The sequence below is a fragment of the Schistocerca cancellata genome, chromosome 1, assembly GCF_023864275.1.
Source record: "Schistocerca cancellata isolate TAMUIC-IGC-003103 chromosome 1, iqSchCanc2.1, whole genome shotgun sequence".
Taxonomy (NCBI): domain Eukaryota; kingdom Metazoa; phylum Arthropoda; class Insecta; order Orthoptera; family Acrididae; genus Schistocerca; species Schistocerca cancellata.
This window is the reverse complement of record NC_064626.1, coordinates 395,580,165-395,588,661: the sequence shown is the minus strand read 5'-3', so window position 1 is coordinate 395,588,661 and position 8,497 is coordinate 395,580,165. Positions and strand designations below refer to the sequence as shown.

The following is an 8,497-nucleotide window of genomic DNA, read 5'->3' as shown; positions in this document are numbered from 1 at the left end:
CACTTGCCAGTTCTGGACTGGAGCCTCCTCGTGTGACTCCGACCACTGCCGCGCTGCTCGTTACGTCAGGGGGCGTGAGGCGCTGGTGACAAGGCAGAAGACTGCCTGCTGTCAACTGGCGGCGCCGACTGGGCCTGTAGCGCCTAATTAGCTCCACAAGCGGCCTAACGAGCCGGCCGCGTTATGAATTCGTCTGGCGAGCGCCGCTCCCAGATACCTGCGTGTCCGCCAACTGCCGCGGTGTAATTGACTCACCCGAGGAAATTCAACCCCCAGCCGCCTTCCTCGCGATAGATGCCAGACGCGGTAAACAAGGCGCCTGTTTATTTTATCGCAAATTGGATCGTTAAACTTGTTCATTCCGGGAAGTGTAAATGAATTCCCCCATGTGGGCGTCAGAAGCAGGCATTATTTCTTCCTCCGTGCGGCGACAGACTTGTGATCAACGTCGATGTCGTAAATAATAATCAGTCTATAACGCCAAATCACACGCTTCGGTTGGCTGGACGCGAGTGCTCTTAGTTTTAGCGGTGCTGTGCAACGAGGTCGTTCGCGGGCGTTGCACGTAATAACGGACGAGTTTTCTTACCATGAAACTCGGCGAGTTTTCTGCGTCATAGCAAGTAGCCTTAGCGGTCCGCAAGAACTCGTTCCGAATATTTCTTCAGTCCAGAACAAATGAGCAAAGTAAAACGCTTTGTTCACTGATCTCAGGGGAATTGACACATACTGAGCGTACTGCCTTGGGGAAAAACAGCGACCGTTTTGTAAACGGAATATTTTTTTCATATGTATGAAAAGGGTTCATTACCCTTTTTGAATTCTGATACGTCATCATCAAAGGATCTGCTTCAAAAGAGAGAAATAAGGGAATAGTAAAATACCAAAGAACAAAATTACAAAATCTAACTTCTATAGACAATTACACTCACTTGAATACGTTACATAGCAACTCGTCAAAGTACAAAGTCATCTCGTCAAAATACAAAGTTTTTTTTAAATTTATATTTATTGTTTTTTTGGTCTCTACTGATACATCCATATACATGCAATTTTTAATACGATAATACTCAGTACTTACAATTAGCAAGTTTTTTGGATGGTTTAAGTAGGTCAGACACAACATTTTTGCTTACCTGCGTAACTACACTCATGATCATAAATTAAGGATAATTGCAAAATGTGGTGCCACACAACGTGGCATTACACAAAACTGGCGCTAATAGCAAAGGCACAAAGGAAACATAAACGACACTGATCTGTAAGTCCACGGTCTTGGTGATAAGTTGAGAAAACCTTCCCGAAACACTTGTGCTACAAAACGCCACTGTTTACTGCACATGTACCCCGACATCACTATGGGATATGATCACCATGCACTCGTACACAAGCCGCACAACGGGTTAGCATACTCTGGATCAGGTGGCCGAGCAGCTACTGGGGTATAGCCTACCATTCTTGCACCAGTGCCTGTCGGAGCTCCTGAAGTGTCCTAGGGGTTTGAAGACGTGCAGCGATACGTCGACCGAGAACATCCCAGGCGTGCTCGAAGGGGATTTAGGTCTGGAGACCAGGCAGGCCACTCCATTCGCCTGATATCAGCTGTTTCAAGGTGCTCCTCCACGATGGCAGCTCGGTGGGGCCGTGGGTTACCATCCATCAGGAGGCAGTTGGGCCGGCCGGAGTGGCCGTGCGGGTCTAGGCGCTCCAATCTGGAACCGTGTGCCCGCTACGGTCGCAGGTTCGAATCCTGCCTCGGGCATGGATGTGTGTGATGTCCTTAGGTTAGTTAGGTTTAAGTAGTTCTAAGTTCTAGGGGACTGATGACCACAGCCGTTAAGTCCCACAGCGCTCAGAGCCATTTGAACCATTTGACGAAGTTGGGACCCACTGCACCCCTGACAAGGCGGACATACTGGTGCAAAATGACCTCCCGATACACGTGACCAGTTACAGTTCCTCTGTCAAAGACATGCAGGTGTGTACGTGCACCAATCATAATCTCACCCTACACCATCAAACCACGACCTCCATACAGGTCCCTTTCAAGGACATTAAGGGGTTGGTATCTGGTTCCTGGTTCACGCCAGATGAAAGCACGGCGAAAATAACTGTTCAGACTGTACATGGACTTACTGTGTTCTTGACACCAGGCTTTACGGGCTCTCCTGTGAGCAGGGGTCAGTGGAATGCACCTTGCAGGTCTCTGGGCGAATAAACCATGTCTGTTCAGTCGTCTGCAAACTGTGTGTCTGGAGACAACTGCTCCAGTGGCTGCGGTAAGGTCCCGAGCAAGGCTACCTGCAGGACTCCGTGGCCCGCTGCGGGTACTGATGGTGAGATAGCGGTCGTCTTATGGTGTTGTACACTGTGGACGTCCCGTACTGTAGCGCCTGGACACGTTTCCTCTCTCCTAGAATCGTTGCCATAATCTTGAGGTCACATTTTGTGGCACACGGAGGGCCCGTGCTACGACCTGCTGTGTTTGACCAGCCTCCATTCGCCCTTGTATTCTACCCCTCATAACGTCATCAGTATGTGTTCTTTGAGCCATTTTCAATACACAGTCACCATTAGTACGTCTGAAAACGTTTGCACACTTACGCGCTGCACTGTACTCTGACATGCACCAACACACCTCTGCGTATGTGGACTGCTGCCAGCGCCACCGTGCGACGACCGCAGGTTAAATGCACCGCATGGTCATACCCCGAGGTGATTTTAACCCGCAAACCGCCCACCAGAGCGTTGTTGCAGCATGTATCAGCATTATCCTTAATTTATGAGCATGAGTGTAGTTACAACGGTTGTTCAGAGTTAGTGTGTGATACTGCATTAGTTACTGAAAATAAAACAAAGTGTAAAATAGTGAGAGTTAAAACGTACTACATAAATAAATAATTAACAGATTTATATTACTTGCAGAAGTACCAGCAACATACTTTTTGTATCTGTCTTAGAACGCCACTCTACAGACAACTTTTCGGCGGTTTTGGAGTACTTCGTGAGTAAAGTTTTTACTATGCAATGGCATAGATGTTCCTTGGTTCCTGTTACTTTAATTTTGTTCTTCCGTGTAATATAAGCCATGTCTTGTAGTGAAATAATCAATAATTGATACACAAAAATAGAAAAGGAAGAGTTAGTTACAACTAATTGTTTGAAGTCGTGAAAATTAACAGGCAAGTTCGTATTTAAAAGTTTTTTTAATCTCAGGTTAACGGTGGCCCATCTAATTGTATATATCTATATTACATATTTAATTATTCTGCACACAGGAATGAGTGAGTTTCTTGTATACCCTACAGTCTCTTGTCTGCGTGAGCGACAGTACAGATGTTGAAAGAAGACATTTTAACGCGACCAGGCGCCGAATTAAAATCGCGCATTGTCGTCTTCCATTGCCACATCCAAAGTGGTTCACATTTGCCGTGATTCCACGTTCAGAAAGTGGTGACTCAACAGCACGAATGAGGTGTAGATGTCTCAAGCATGCATGATTCGAGTTCAGTCGTGCTATAGCTGACGCTAACTTCCTGCCTCCACAGGCTCTTCGTGAATTACTGATTGTACACTAGCATAATGCCCGATGTTACCTGTATTTATCCCATCCACTTTATACCTGACTGTATTTTAGTGTTCGTCGGTACTTCAGGAAGTTTTTCTTCGGTATCATATATTGACTGTTTGGCCAGTCTGCCAAAATATTGTTTCCTTTTAACTCATAATTACCTTTGGTCCCAGAACATTTTGACTTGCCGTTTACTGTTTTGGATGTCTTTCAATAGTCTATTTTGTGTGCTATGGGGGATTCACTTTTCCAGTGTTGTTGCTCTTTAGTAGAGCGAGTGCTGATTTGGAACCTGATAGAATAATGTTATTTCTTTCAGTAGTATACTGAATAGAAACAATAGCTTCAAGGGTTGCGCTACGTGTGTTGCCCTTCGTTAGTTTCAATTTTCTACCGTATTACTCTCTAGTGTCTCAGTAACCACTGCCGGCGCCATCCTTATTTTAGACCCATATGTACATCTGAAATGTGCTGCCTGTAACGTGAGCCATACTGTACAAGCCCTCGTGCCCGCCTGACTACATAGCTCGAATCACTTGGCTCCGCAGAGCACTTTTAGCCGAAGGCGGAGGTGCACGAAGTGCTTCGTCTCAATATCGTTATTCTAGTGTTAATAAAAAATTGTTACAAAAGTGAAATCTGGAATAAATGGATGGCATCTTGCTACTGATAGCGTACTCAGCATGATAGAAAATTAAATATGAGTTATACTTTATGTGGTGTCACCGCCAGACACCACACTTGCTAGGTGGTAGCCTTTAAATCGCCCGCGGTCCGTTAGTATACATCGAACCCGCGTGTCGCCACTATCAGTGATTGCAGACCGAGCGCCGCCACACGGCAGGTCTAGTCTAGAGAGACTCCCTAGCACTCGCTCCAGTTGTACAGCCGACTTTGCTAGCGATGGTTCACTGTCTACATACGCTCTCATTTGCAGAGACCACAGTTTAGCATAGCCTTCAGCTACGTCATTTGCTACGACCTAGCAAGACGCCATATTCAGTTACTACGAATGTATTCTGAACAGATAATATTGTGAATCATGTACCGTCAAGAGCGACGTTCATCATTAATGGATTAAAGTTAAGTATCAAACTAATTACGTCCTCTTTCTGAATTCTAATTCCTTGTCATGTTCCAGACCTCACGTCAGTATAGTTCTTTCCTCCTCACGCCAGCCTGCGTGAGCTAAAACGCGTGCATTTCGGCCTCCACTAGTAACACGGTGTTGGCTCTTCTGCCAACACAACACTTTATGAAATATTAATAAATGGATTTGCCTTTCACCCCACCCACGCCTCAGCTTCTGCAGTCTCACCCGAACTACGCAGTGAATCTTGGGATGGAATTCTATGGGTTCAAAACAAGAAATGTCACAGTGCGTACCGGCAAGTCGGAGATTTAAAAAGAGACACGATCCTCAGACTTATTTTACATCCAAACGGTTCAATGCCATATATGGGTTCCTTCCAAAACTTGAGCTACTAATTACCCCGTGCAGCCTCTAGAACCAGTAAGAGGAATTGTGAAACCCCTTGAATAAGATGAATATAACAACCTTACCTTAAGTAAAGTGAAGATGGAATACAGGTCGGGAACTGAAAGTTCCTGGCAGATTAAAACTGTGTGCCGGACCCAGACTCTAACTCGGGACCTTTGCCTTTCGCGGGCAAATGCTCTACCAACTGAGCTACCCAAACACGACTCACGCCCCGTCCTCACAGCGTTACTTCTGCCAGTACCTCGTCTCCTACCTTCCAAACTTTACAGAAGCTCTCCTGCAAACCTTGCAGAACTAGCATTCCCTGCAGTGTTCGCAGGAGAGCTTCTGCAAAGTTTGGAAGGTAGGAGACGAGGTACTGGCAGAAGTAAAGCTGTGAGGACGGGGCGTGAGTCGTGCTTGGGTAGCTCAGTTGGTAGAGCATTTGCCCGCGAAAGGCAAAGGTCCCGAGTTCGAGTCTCGGTCCGGCACACAGTTTTAATCTGCCAGGAAGTTTCATATCAGCGCACACTTCACTGCAGAGTGAAAATCTCATTCAGGTCGGTAACTGATCAACTGAGAGAATCGTCTGGCGAGCATTGAAAGGATTATGATGCGAACTGGGCGTGGAAATGCGGCTAAGGATAGGAGAATGTGACCATCTTCAGACAATTTATACCATGATGGTAGGTGGTGTCGGTGAATGGAACAGGTGTTGTAAATCCACGGACAACACTGACGTTCGTGGAGTCACAACACCAGTTCACTGCCACTGCCTATCTGCATGGTCTGAAGACACTGGTAACCACTGCTAATAATACATTATTGTGGGAAATAGTGTTTTTAAAACCTTTAAATAAAGAAAATTCTTCACGGTAAATGATAACAACCAGACAGTTGCAGGATAAAGTTTTATTGAAATCATTCGGTGTACCTAAATATACCTTCATCAGAAGCAACAATACACTAAAATCACATCTTGCAGTGGAGATAGAAAAAACAATATGCTAAAGGCGCCGTCACTAGTTAAAAATGGGGAAAACATGTACAGTTCCACGTTTGCTGAACATCTATTGCTCTTTCAGCATACGGCACGTAAACTGGATGACGTAGAACTGCTACACGAAGTGAGTAAGGGTTACAAACTGGACCTGTTCGAAGAATTAGAAATTTTCAAACATATATCTCAAAGAGATGGATTTATTCATAACCAACCGGTGCAGCTTAGAAACAAAAATTTTTTTGGTAGTTTCAAACCCCTTTTTGGTCTAACGTAATATAGTCTGGCTGATTAGAAGCTTTTTTTTTGTTGATGCTGGGGAGATGCTCCTGTCTTGTTGGGATTTTACGTATTTTTGATGTTAGCTGTACGCGGTTTTCGATGTGTATGTGTGGTTTAAATGATTCTTGTGTTTTTTATTCACGACGACAGATGGTTTCGATTTACTACAACATTTTGTTCGTTTTCGCTAGTATGTATCCTAGTCTTTAATTTGCGCGAGATTCTTGCGCATAACACTAGTGCCCTCTCTCGTTAGATGTGTTCCTTAGCGCAAGCTTCATCTGCTCGACACTAGGACATAGGCGAAATGGTTTCATATTTTCTATTGTGTGTAGGTGTTTTAAATGGTTCTGATATGTTTTATTTATTAAGACAGAGGGTTTGAATTAGCACGACCTTTAAAATTTTGATGCGCATAAGTATGTATCCCTGGGTCTTAATGTGCGCGCGTGCCTCTCGCATACCACAAGTACCCTCTCTCGGTGAAATTGTCTGCGCTAGGGCTTTCACACCCTCTTCACGCTACTTCACTGGCTAGGTACTGGTAATATTCCGTGTTCGCATCGATCTTCTCTTCATAAAGATGCTGTACAGATGTAGATGATAATTTTAATTTTAACTACTGACGACGCCTTTGGCACGATTGTTTTATGCAGGATGTGATATTAGTAAGTGACACAGTTTTTGTGCTTGTAATACTTTGGTAATTTCCACGGTTACTTAAAGCTGTATCTTAGTTATGGTGCTAAGTTTTTTGCTAGTAAATATGTCTTTCTGTTCAGGTGTATTTGGATATACCGACACCGTGGTCAAGGATTTCAATAAATCTTTATCCTGCAAATGTTTGGGTGTTATCATTTACCGTGAACTTTTTGAAGGAGATAAGAATGGCGAATTCACTCCATCAGTACTGAGAGGGATGATTACAATATCTGATCAGTTCAAAGCTTCCACTTTGGCCGCGACTCCATGGGTCGTGGAAAATACATCACACAGAAGGGTTATTAGCACTCTACAGCAAACTAATACACGGTCCAGCGCCTATCTGGTGTCTGTCAACAACTCAAAGAGCAAGCTCTGCCTTACATTTTTTGGAGTAGGTAGAGTATTACAGCTTGCAAGTGTTTATATAGTTGTGGGGACTAAAGTTTGGGAACGTAGTAGTTGCAGGTGACAGGCTTTACCATAGAGGCTTGTGGCAGGATTTTTGCAGCCGTTCAAGTCGTTTTAGACGTCCGATAAATGAACACTGCTCTGCGAAAAAGTTGGGAGAAGAAAGGGAAATCAATCCTGTTCCTTACAAAATAACAAAGGACAATTTATTTTATCGTGATATAATTGCAGATTCGCAATTTTAGGCATTTTTCCTTCTCTTGTATAGTGAAATCTTACTTCTTGCAAAATTTCACGAGTCTAGAGTAAAGGGAAATATCCTATAGGTTTTGATTATTGAGTTTCCCAGTATCATAATCTGTGACAAACTGCCGTAACTTTGACTGCGTTGACTTAGAAGCTAACGAGTATTATATCGCCAAGGGACCATATACTGCAAGGGATCCGTTTTTACTGACTGAACTACCATACAATAGAAACGAAAAATTTTTCATGAGAACGCAACTGTGAGGAGATGTTCGTGTTTCTGGTTAATCGAAGGAAGGAGGAAAAGGGCGCTTTACTCATCATTTCTAGTGAGTAGTTATGGGCCGCTCGAAAGTGGAAATTTCTCTCAGTGACACAAATTTCAACCTGCTATACCTTCCCGTTCCTGAGAAAATGCAGTATTAACAGACCCACTGGCAGACAGACACTCTGATAACAAATAAATTCTTTTCGTGTGATATAACTACAAATTAACAATTTTCTGATTTTTCCTTTGGTTTGTAGTGTGAAACTTTGCTTCTTGGCAAATTACATGATTCTAGGTCAACGGGAAGTGCCCTGCAACTTTTAATGACTGAGTTTGCAAGTCTCAAAATATGTTACATAAATGGCCGTATCTTTTGACTGCATTGACTTAAAAGCATAACTCTTTTGCATCGCCAAGTGATCGCAGACATTTACATGTGACGCAAATGGCAACCTGATACTTCTATCCGCTCCTGAAAAAAAGAGTTTAGAAAAGTCAGACAAACAAACAGACGGACAGACAACAAAATGATCCTGT

The 8,497-nt window shown here is 43.8% G+C and overlaps 1 non-coding gene across 1 annotated transcript; it reads left to right on the top strand.

Annotated features, from left to right (window-relative positions):
* The first annotated feature begins 5,468 nt into the window (after positions 1 to 5,468).
* Positions 5,469 to 5,543, top strand: Trnas-cga (transfer RNA serine (anticodon CGA)). The gene has a single exon. It is a non-coding gene; the product is annotated as a tRNA-Ser (tRNA).
* Positions 5,544 to 8,497: the final 2,954 nt, after the last annotated feature.